Source organism: Elephas maximus, chromosome 10, assembly GCF_024166365.1.
Source record: "Elephas maximus indicus isolate mEleMax1 chromosome 10, mEleMax1 primary haplotype, whole genome shotgun sequence".
Classification (NCBI taxonomy): domain Eukaryota; kingdom Metazoa; phylum Chordata; class Mammalia; order Proboscidea; family Elephantidae; genus Elephas; species Elephas maximus.
In genome coordinates, this window is record NC_064828.1 from 10960010 (window position 1) to 10972184 (window position 12175).

Here is a 12175-nt window from a genome sequence, read left to right on the forward strand (position 1 = left end):
TCAAGTTGACATGAGGTCATACTGGAGTAGGATGGATCCTAGTGCAGTCTGAGTGACGTCTTTATAGGAGAGGAGAAGAGACACAGAGACACAGAGGAAAGAAGCTCATGTGATGACAGAGGCAGAAATAGGAGTGACGCAGCTGCAAGTCAAAGAATACCAAGGCTTGCCGGGAGCCACCCGAAGGTAGGAGAGACTTGGAACAGATTCTCCCTCAAAGCTTCCAGAAGGAACCAACTCTGCAGACGTATTGATTTTGGAATTCTAGCCTCCAGAACTGTGAGGCAATAGATTTCTAGTATTTTAAGTGCTCTTCCCATTAGTGGTGCTTTGTTACAGCAGCCGTGGGAAACTAATACAGCATTCAAAGGATGTTTCCTGCAAAACCAGAAAGTGCTTGCGTGAGCAGAGACATCTCTGTGGCACGGACTTCTATAACAATGATGGTGTTTCACTAACTTCTGCATCATTCCTGGATGCACTCTTGGGTGCTGACTAGACCTGGCCCACCCTGGGTTAGGAAACGGAAGTGCTAACCTAGGGAGAAACATGAGGCACAGCTTTTTCAGCAGGTTGGGTAGAGCTATTTTAGCTTTTGCTAAAAGTCCTAGAGTTGGACTCAAGTGTGGGTAAACATGTAGTATATTTCCAGAAGCAACTCAATGGGACAGATTCTTCTGGAGTGTCCTTCCCCTTCCTGATGTGCTCCCTCCCTTGACTGCAGCTACCCTTATGCTAAAGTACAGTTGTTGTTGTTAGGTGCCATGGAGTTGATTCTGACTCATAGTGACCCTATGCACAACAGAACAAAACACTGCCTGGTCCCGTGCCATCCTCACATGCTTGTGCCATTGTTGCAGCCACTGTGTCAATCCATCTTGTTGAGGGTCTTCCTCTTTTTTGCTGACGCTCTACTTTACCAAGCGTGATGTCCTTCTCCAGTGCCTGATCCCTCCTGATAATATGTCCAAAGTATGTGAGACATAGTCTTGCCATCCTTGCTTCCGAGGAGCATTCTGGTTGTACTTCTTCCAAGACAGATTTTTTCGTTCTTTTGGCAGTTCGTGTTATAGTCAATATCCTTCACCATCACCACAATTCAAAGGCACCTGTTCTTCTTTGATCTCCCTTGTTCATTGTCCAGCTTTCGCATGCATATGGGGCAATTGAAAACACCATAACTTGGGTCAGGCGCACCTTAGTCCTCAAGGTGACACCTTTGCTTTTCAACATTTTAAAGAGGTCTTTTGCAGTCTATTTGCCCAATGCAATGCATCTCTTCATTTCTTGACTGCTGCTTCCATGGGTGTTGATTGTGGATCCAAGCAAAATGAAATCCTTGACAACCTCCATCTTTTCTCTGTTCATTATGATGTTGCTTATTTGTCCAGTTGTATTTTTTTCTTTATGTTGAAGTGTAATCCATACTGAAGGCTATGGTCTTTGATCTTCATCAGTATGTGCTTCAAGTCTTCTTCACTTTCAGCAAGCAAGATTGTGTCATCTGCATAACACAGGTTGTTAATAAGTTTCCCTCCAATCCTGATGCCTCGTTCTTCTCCATATAAGATTTTTACCAACTTCTGCAGTCTGAAATTGATCAAACATGCAAGCAGGATGTACTGATAATTACTGATGACTGGAATGCAAAAGTTGGAAACAAAGAAGGATCAGTAGTTGGAAAATATGGCCTTGGTGATAGAAATGATGCTGGAGATGCACATGATAGACTTTACAAGACCAACGACTTCTTCGCTGCAAACACCTTTTTTTCCACCAACATAAATGTCGACTATATACATGGACCTTGCCAGATGGAATACACCAGAATCAAATTGACTACATGTGTGGAAAGAGATGATGGAAAAACTTAGTATCATCAGTCAGAACAAGGCCAGGGGCTGACTGTGGATCAGACCATCAATTACTCACATGCAAGTTCAAGTTGAAACTAAAGAAAATTAGAACAAGTCCACAAGAGCCAAAGTATGACCTTGATTATATCCCACCTGAATTTAGAGACCATCTCAAGAATAGATTTGATGCATCGAACACTAGTGACCGAAAACCAAACGACTTGTAGAATGACATCAAGGACATCATACATGAAGAATGCAAGAGGTCATTAAAAAGACATGAAGGAAAGAAAAGACCAAAATGGATGTCAGAAGAGACTCTGAAACTTGCTCTTGTACATCAAGTAGCTAAAGCAAAAGCCAAAAATGATAATGTAAAACAACTGAACAGAAGATTTCAAAGGGCAGCTCAAAGAGACAAAGTAAAGTATTATGATGACATGTGCAAAGACCTGGAGATGGAAAACCAAAAGGGAAGAACACACTTGCATTTCTTAAGCTGAAAGAACTGAAGAAAAAATTCAAGCCTGGAGTTGCAATAGTGAAGGATTCCACTGGGAAAATATTAAATGTCATAGGAAGCATCAAAAGAAGATGGAAGGAATACACAGAGTCACTGTACCAAAAAGAATTGATTCATATTCCGCCATTTCAGGAAGTAACATATGATCAGGAACCGATGATACGGAAGGAAGAAGTCCAAGTTGCACTGAAGGTATTGGTGAAAAACGAGGCTCCGAGAATTGACGAAATACCAATTGAGATGTTTCAGCAAACGTATGCAGTGCTGAAAGAGCTCACCCGTCTATGCCAAGAAATTTGGAAGACAACTACCTGGCCAACCAACTGGAAGAGATCTATATTTATACTGATTCCCAAGAATGGTGATCAAATTCAATGCAGAAGTTATCAAACAATATCATTAATATCACATGCAAGCAAAATTTTGCTGAAGATCATTCAAAAGCGGCTGCAGCCACTTATATAGACAGGGAACTGCCAGAAATTCAAGCCAGATTCAGAAGAGGACATGGAACCAGGGATATCATTGCTAATATCAGATGGATCCTGGCTGAAAGCAGAGAATGCCAGAAAGATGTTTACCTGTGTTTTATTGACTGTGTTGAGGCATTTGACTGTGTGGACCATAACAAATTATGGATTACATTGTTGAGAACGGGAATTCTGGAACACTTAACTGTGCTCGTGAAGAATCTCTACATGGATCAAGAGGCAGTTGTTCAAACAGAACAAGGAGGTACTGCATGGTTTAAAGTCAGGAAAGGTGTGCGTCAGGGTTGTATCCTTTCACTACACCTCTTCAATCTGTATGCTGAGCAAATAATCTGAGAAAAGTGCTATAGCCACCCCTTATCTGCCGTTTCGCTTTCCGTGGTTTCAGTTATTCTCCCCAGTCAATTGCGCTACGAAAATGTTAAATGAGTGATGTGATGAAATCTCTTCCCTTCCTTCTCTGTCCCACCTGGGGACCACATTCACATAACTTTTATTACAGTATATTGTTAGAATTGTTCTATTTTATTATTAGTTATTGTTGTTAATCTCTTATCGTGCCTAAGTTACAAAGTAAACTTTATCATATGTATATTCGTATAGGTCAAAACATAGTATGTATTGGGTTTGGTCCTATCTATGGTTTCAGGCATCCATGGGGGTCTTGGAATGTACCCCCTGTGGTTAAGGAGGACTACTGTACCTTCTTGTGCCCTTGTAGAGTTGTCAATAAAGGTCTAAACCTTTATTCCTGTGCTTGTTTAGAGGATTTGTAGTATGCTCCGGTCTTTATCCTCAGTATTCGGCTATCGTTGGTTTCCAAATGTTCAGTTTGTCAAAGATTCATTACCATGCAGCCTTTATGAGTATAGTTTTATCTTAAGAAAGGCAATTATCTGATAAACACTCAGATATCCTGAAAGATGACTGGGGGCATGGGACATAAATGAAGTTTGTAGGAGATTATGTGTTATTGGGAGTAGTTGGACTATATGTATACCTTGCTTTATGCAGTAGGTATTTCCCTGAGAATCTGTGAGAAAATCAAATAACATAGAGGTTAAGGGCACAAGCTGTGGAGTCTCAGAGGCCTTGGTTTGAATTTTGATTGTGTCAGCCCCTTGGCAGCTGTTTGACTCTGGACAACTCACTTAACCTCAGTAAGGCTCAGTGTTTTCATCTGAACAAGATTATTATAATACCTCCTCACAGAGGAGTAAATAAGATAACACATGTGAAGCTCTTGTCTGGCACAGAGCAAAGACTCAGTAAGTGGTAACTTATTACTAAGTGGAGTGGAAGTGATTTTTAAAATCAACTAAAGTCAACAAATATTTATTGGCAGTATTATGGGCAGGGCAGTGTGATAAGACCACATAGACTCTTTATCTTTTATGTAAATGTGAGTTTCTCTATATGGGTTCACTTATATTAAGATAACTTCACCTTTTCCTAAGAGTTGGATTTGATTTGCTGTGTTGTCTATTGGCTTCTCAACAAGTCTCAGAGGCACTTCCAATAGACAGAAGTGTGGGTGATAATATCTCTTACAAGTCCTTGTTCAATTAAGTGTGAACTGTATTTGCTTGTCATTTACTCTAAAAAACACATTTCCCTATAATCATTTAATTCTGAGGTTACCTGTCATACTGTTTAAAAGATAAAATGAGGTTTTTAACACCAGTGTCCTATGCAATGCATTTAAAGAGGTATTCCCTGTTCATATATTTAAGAAATATTAATTTTGCCTTAGTTTAAAGAAGAATGTTAGTGTCTGTAAATGGGCATCAATTCCTCCCTAAATCTTAAAGGTGTCTCAATTTTTACCTGTCCTAAGACTGAGGTGGAGCCCTGGTGGCAAAGTGGTTAAGAGCTTAGGCTGCTAATTAAAAGGGTTGGCAGTTCGAATCCACCAGCTGCTCCGTGGGAACCCTATGAGGTGGTTCTATACTACCCTATAGGGTTGCTATGAGTCAGAATTGAGTGACGGCACACAACAACAACAAATGGCCATTAAGCACATGAGAAGATGCTCAACATCATTAGTCACTAGGGAAACGCAAACCAAAACCACAATGACATACCACTTCACATCCACTAGGACGGCTACAATAAAAAAGACAGACGGTAACAACCGTTGCTGAGAACGTGGAGAAATTGTAAACTTCACGCATTGCTGGTGGAAATAGAAAATTTGGAAAACACTTTTACAGTTCTTCAAAAAGTTCAACATACAGTTTTCTATGACTCAGCAATTCCACTCCTAGATATATACCCAAGAGAAAACATACGCCCGCGCAAAACTTGTACATGCATGTTCATAACAGCATTATGCATAAGATCCAAAAAATAGAAACAATCCAAATATCCATGAGCTGATGAATGATCAATAAAATGTGGTATATCCCTATACCCGTACAAAACCCATTGCCATCGAGTCGGTTCCAACTCATAGCGACCCTATAGCACAGAGTAGAACCGCCCAATGTGGTTTCCAGGAGCACCTGGTGGATTTGAACTGCCAACATTTGGTTAACAGCCCTAGCTCTTAGCCACTACACGAGGTTTCCATATACCCCTATAATGTAATATTATTCAAATGTAAAAAGGAATGAACTACTGATACATGCTACAATACGAATGAACTTTGAAAACCTTATGCCAGGTGAAAGAAGACAGGCTCAAAAAGCCACATACTGTGTGACCTCATTTATATGAAATGCCCAGAACAGGGAAATCCGTAGAGACAGAAAGCAGATTAGTGGTTTCCAGGGGCCTGGTTGCGGGGAGGAAGGAGGGGTGTCTGCTAATGGGTATGAAGTTCCTTTTTGGGGTGATGAAAATGTCCTGGAATTAGCGGTGATGACTGCACAGCCTTGTGAGTATACTGGAAACCACTAAATTGTACTCTTTAAAAGGGGGAATTTTTAAAAAATAATTTTTATTGTGCTTCAAGTGAAAGATTACAAATCAAGTCAGTCTCTCACATATAAACTTATATACACCTTGCTACATACTCCCACTTATCTTCCCCTAATGAGTCAGCTCGCTCCCCACTTCCAGTCACTCCTTTTGTGACCATTTTGCCAGTTTCTAACCCCCTCTCCCCTCCCATCTCCCCTCCAGACCGGAGATGCCAATATAGTCTCAAGTGTCCACCTGATGCAAGTAGCTCACTCCTCATCAGCATCTCTCTCCAATAAAAGGGTGAATTTTATGCCATGTGAATTATGCAGTCAATAGAGCTTTTATTAAAAAAAAAACAAAACACTAAGGTAAAACTGGAACACATGCAGTTGTTTTTCCATTAGTAAGTATTGCCTGTCCTGTATGCTGATATCAAGACATTATCAGACGGGCTGACCTTTGCCTTTTAGTTTAAGTTTAGTTATAACCTAATAGAGGAAACTCGGATTAACGAGTTCTAAATTCCAGAAGGGAGTCTAAAGACTGAAAATAAAAGAAATAAGATTTCTTAGAGCAGACTCAGATGTTTCTTCCTCATTTTTGCTAAAGTCAGATCAATTTGAGTGCTGACTTAAGCTGAGCTTATTTTAAGTATTTAGAGGGAGCTGGGGTTTCATTTAGCTAGAGTACTGATTCACTGTTGTCTTCTGCTGAAAGAATCTACCTCCTTGGGGGAGCCTGGGCAGTAAGAACACAGTGTTCGCAATCAATAAAAAGCCTACGGAGAGCTGGAAGGAGACAGTGCAGAGGGTGTCTTCATTAGGTTTTGCAACTCATCGAATATAGGGGACTAGATTAGGGGAGAAGGCAAAGATGCCGAGAGAGTATCAAGCCTAAACGACTAGAAAAGGATGGAACTGTGGACAGGAGTTAGGAGGGGTGGTGTGAGCTCCGCTGTAGGCAGGCTGAGTTTGAGATGCTGACGAAGTACCAGTATGGAGTCATAGAAGCATAACATTTTTACAGCCAGAGGGACCTTAGAGATTATCTAGTGTTGGTGCCCTTATTTCCAGATGAGGAATCCCAGGCTGAGTGAGGGGGAATGACTTTCCCAAGGTCTCCTAGGCTAATGAAAAGGAAAAAGAGGGGGAAGGATGCTTTGGTTTGCTTTTAGAGCAGGAGGATGGCTTTGGGTGGCTCTATGCACACTCTCTCACTGGATTCCAGGAGGGAGAAAGAGTGTGCTCCATGGCTATAAGAATTTTTCTTTATGTAAAACTTAATGATGCCCTGGCCTGACTACTACCAGGCAACACCAAGTCCTGCACCTGCAAAATTAAAAACGCACCTTTAATAAGTGGCAGCACAATGTCCTCAGACCTCCATAGACAGGATACAGGGCAATATCAATGCTGTGTGTAACTACTGCACTCTTAAACTTCGTTATTGAGGAGAAGCACATCTCTGGCTACCCCAAGTGCCCAGAGGAGGCTGCATTTTATTGCTGGAAGAAATGTGAGAAGCATTAGAGATCCCCAAAGCCTTCACTAGAGAGAGGAAAGGATTCCGTTCCAGTCGCATAGCAAGTTAGTAGAGAGCTAAGATATGAACCTAGACTCGCAGACTCCGTTTGCCACATTATGACATTTGGGGGCTTCCCTATTGTTTAAAAACAAGCAACCAGTCTCTGTGGAGTTGATTCCCAGTCATGACGACTTCATGTGCGTCAGAGTAGAGCTGTGCTCCCCCAGGATTTTCTTTCTTTTTTTTTTAAATGGGCATTATTTATTTATTCCAAGCCCAACCATTTTCTGGTCTTAAAAACTTATTCTTTTTGAGAGTACAACCAATCCGTAGTTGTGCATTAACTTTTTTTTCTCCCCAACAATTTCTACTTTCTGCATGCATAATTTAGAGACACCGGTTACATTCTTCAAGTTGTGCAGCCATTCTCACCCTCCTTTTCTGAGTTGTTCTTCCCCATTAACATAAACTCACTGCGCCCTAAGGTTCCTGTCTAATCTTTCAAGTTGCTGTTGTCAGTTTGATCCCATATAGATAGTTCTAAAAAAAAAAAAGCATAATGCTCAAGGCAGACATTCTTTACTAGTTAAGCTAAACTATTGTTTGGTTTTAAGAAGACTTCAGGAGATGTTTTTGGCATAACTTTTAAAGATTATCTCAGGGCAGTAGTTTCAGGGGTTCGTCTAGCCTCCATGGCTCCAGGAAGTCTGGAGTCTATGAGAACTTTAAATTCCATTCTGCACTTTCCCCCTTTTGATCAGAATTCTTCTATGGAATCTTTGATCAAAATGTTCAGTAATGGTAGCTGGGCACCATCCAGTTCTGCTGGTCTCATTCATGGCAAAGGTGGCAATTAGCCACCCATACCATTTCCTCCTCCTGTTCCTGACTGTCCTTTTCCTCAGGTGAATAGAGAGCAGTTGTCGCATCTTGGATGGCTGCTTGTAAGCCTTTAAGACCCCAGGCTCTGTGCAACAAACTCGGGAGTAAACAGAGGTACTAAATACATGATTTAAGCCAGTTAACTGGGATGTCCCATGAAACCATGACCATAAACCTCCAAACCGAGGAGCCAAATCCCATGAGGTGTTTGGTTGTACATAAGCAACCTCAGCAGCTACTCTATTTTTTGGGGGGTCATTGTTGTAAGTGTATCTATCTATCACACAACTTTTGCCAATTCAACTTTTTACAGGTGTACAACTTATTGACAGCAATTACAATAACTGGCTCTGCAACCTACCTTTAATCAATGTGAGTTTTCCATCCCTCCCTTCCTTTTCCCCCTCCCTCCTGGCCCTGGTAACCACTACTAAACACTGGTCTCTATACATTTGCCTTTTCTTGTCTTTCTATGTAAGTGAAGCCATACAACGTTTGCCCTTTTGTGATTGGCTTATTTCACTCAGCATAATGTCTCCAAGCTCCATCCATACTTCATTTCTCCTACTGGCTGAGTAGTATTTCGTTGTATATATGTACCACATTTTGTTTATCCACTCTTCTGTTGATGGGCATTTAGATGTCTTAGGCTGGGTTCTCTAGAGAACCAAAATCAGTGAAGCACCTGTATCTATATATATCTATATTTATCCATATATCTATATATGTATATAGAGATATATACAGAGAAATATATAGATCAAGGAAATGGCTCATGAAGTTCTAGCAGCTGGAAAGTCTGAAATCTGTGGATCATGCTGGAGGCTTCTCCTGACTCAGGTAGCTGCAGGGGCTGGTGAACTCAAGATCCAGACTTCAGAGGCTGGTGAATCCCAAGGTCAGCAGGTCAGCTGCTAGCTCAAGTCCCAAGCACCATAGGTCAGATGAACAGCTGCAGGATCCAGAGTGAGGAAAAGCCTGCGAGCCTTCCCAGAAAGTCCACCTATATTGGATGCAGGCCACACCCCCAAGTAAACTCCCTTTCAACTGATTGGCTACTCACAGCAGATTCCATCATGAAGGTGATCCCACATCAGGTGTCATCATGGAGGTGACTGCATCATTATAGGACTGCCAAACTACATCATAACTGCCAAACCTCCGAGAATCGTGGTCTAGCCAAGTTGACACACAACTTAACCATCACATTTAGGTTGTTTCTACCTTTTGGCTACTGTGAATAGTGCTGCAGTGAACACTGGTGTACCAGTCTCTTTTTGAGTCTCTGCTTTCAAGTCTTTTTGGTACATACCCTGGAGTGGAATTGTTGAGTCATATGATAGTTCTGCTTTTAGTTTTTTGAGGAACCAGCACACTGTTTTCCACAGTGGCTGCACCGTTTTACATTCCCACTAGCAATGCATAAGGGTTCCAATTTCCCCACATTCTCATCAACATTTTTTATTTTCTAGTTTTTGGTTTCTTGTTTGTTTTTATCTTAGCCATCCCGTTGTTGTTGTTGTTGTTAGGTGCCATTGAGTCCAGCTCATAGTGACTCTATAGGACAGCGTAAAACTACCCCATAGGGTTTCCAAGCAGCGACTGGTGGATTCAAACTGCCAACCCTTTTGATTAGCAGCATGAGCTCTTAACCACTTCAACTCCAGGGCTCCTAGCCATTGTAGTGGGATCAAAATGGTATTTTGCGGTGGTTTTGATTTGCATCTCTCTGATGGCTAATGACACTGAGCATCTTTTCATGTGTTTGGTGGCCATTCGAATGTCCTCTTTGGCGAAATGTCTATACAAGTCCCTTGCCCATTTGGGGATTGGGTTATTTGTTTTTGTTGTTAAGTTGTCAAAGTTTTATATATTTTTTGGTTACTAGATTCTTTTCAGATATATTGTTTCTAAAGGTATTTTCCCAGTTGGCAGCTTGTCTTTTCATTTTCTTGATCAAGTCTTTTGATGAACAAATTTTTTACTTTTTATGAGATCTCATTTATTTATTTTGTCTTTTACTGCTTGTGCTTTTGTTATTATATTAGATAATCCATTGTTGAAAGCTAGCCCTCACAGTGTTCTTCGAAGAATTTTATGGTTTTAGTCTGCATATTGTCTTGGTCAACTAGTGCTGCTATAACAGAAATACCACAAGTGGATGGCTTTAACAAAGAGAAATTTATTTTCTCACAGTCTAGTAGGCTAGAAGTCCAAATTCAGGGCATCAGCTCCAGCGGAAGGCTTTCTCTTTCTGTTGGCTCTGGAGAAAGGTCTTTCTCATCAATCGTCCTCTGGACTAGGAGCTCCTCTATACAGGAACCCCAGGTCTAAAGGATGTGCTCTGCTCCCTGTGCTTCAGTCTTGGTGGTATGAGGTCCCCGACTCTCTGCTTGATTCTCTTTCCTTTTTATGTTTTGAGAGAGAAAAGGTGGTGCAGGCCACAGCCCAGGGAAACTCTCTTTACATTGGATCAGGGATGTGACCTGAGTAAGGGTGGTGTTACAATCCCACCCTAATCCTTTTTAACATAAAATTACAATCACAAAATGGAGGACAACCACACAATGCTGCAAATCATGGCCCAGCCAAACTGATACACACATCTGGGGCGGGGGGCAACATAATTCAATCCATGACACATATTTAGGCTCTTAATCCATTTTTGTTTTTGTGTATGCTGTGATGCATGGATCCTGTTTTATTTTTCTGCATGTGAAAATGCAATTTTCCCAGCACCATTTATTGAAGAGACTCTTCTTCCCCCATCAGATAGACTTAGTACCCTTGTCAAAAATCAGTTGACCACAGATGTGTGGTTTTATTTCTGAACTCTCAATTCTATTCCATTGGTCTCTGTGTCTATTGTTATACCAGTACCAGGCTGTTTTGATTACTGTAGCTGTACAGTATGTTTTAAAATCAGAAAGTGTGAGTCCTCCTACTTTGTTCTTCTCTTTCAACATTGTCTTAGCTATTCCAGGCCTCTTGCCATTCCACATAAAGTTGAGGATTTGTTTTTCTATTTTTGTAAAAAAAAGCTTTTGGAATTTAGATTGGGATTGTGTTGAGCGTATAGACTGCTTTGGGTAGTACTGACATCTTTAAGTCTTCCAATCCATGAACGTGAAACATCTTTTCATTTATTTAAGTCTTCTATAATCTCTTTCAGCAACGTTTTATAGTTTTCATTGTATAAATCCTTCTCATCCTCTTAGATGCTATCATAAATGGGATTGTTTCCCTGATTTCCCTTTCACATTTCTCATTTTTGGTGTATAAAACCCAACTGATTTTTGTTTGTTGACCCTGTACCCTGCAACTTTGCTAAATTCGTCTACTAGCTGTAGAAGATTTCTTGCGGACTCTTTGGGATTTTCTACATATAAGATCATATTGTTTGCAAATAGAGATAATTTCACTTCTTTTCCAGTCTGGATATCTTTTATGTTTTTTTTCTTGTCTTATTGCTCTGGCTAGGACTTCTAATACAGTACTGAATACAAGAGCTGGGAGTAGGCACCCTTGTCTTGTTCCCAATTTCAAGGGGGAAGCTCTCAGTCTTTCTCCATTAAGTATGATGGCTGTTGGCTTTTCATATATGCCCAGAATGATATTTGGGAAATTTACTTTCTATTCCAATCTCCTTTAGGGTTTTCATCAAGAAAGGGAATTGGATTTTATCAAATGCTTTTTCTGCATCTGTAGAGATCATCATGTGGTTGTTTTCCTTTGCAATATTGATGTGGTATATTAACGTTGATTGGTTTTCTAGTGTTGAACCATTCCTGCATTCCTGGGATAAATCCCACTCGGTCCTGGTGTACAACTCTTTTAATATGCTGCTGGATTCTGTTCACTAGTATTTTGTTGAGGATTTTTGCATATATTCATAAGAGATATCGACGTGTAGTTTTTTTTTTTTCTCCTTATAACATCTTTATTTGGTTTTGGTGTCAGTGCTATGTTTGTTTCTTAGAATGAATTAGGGA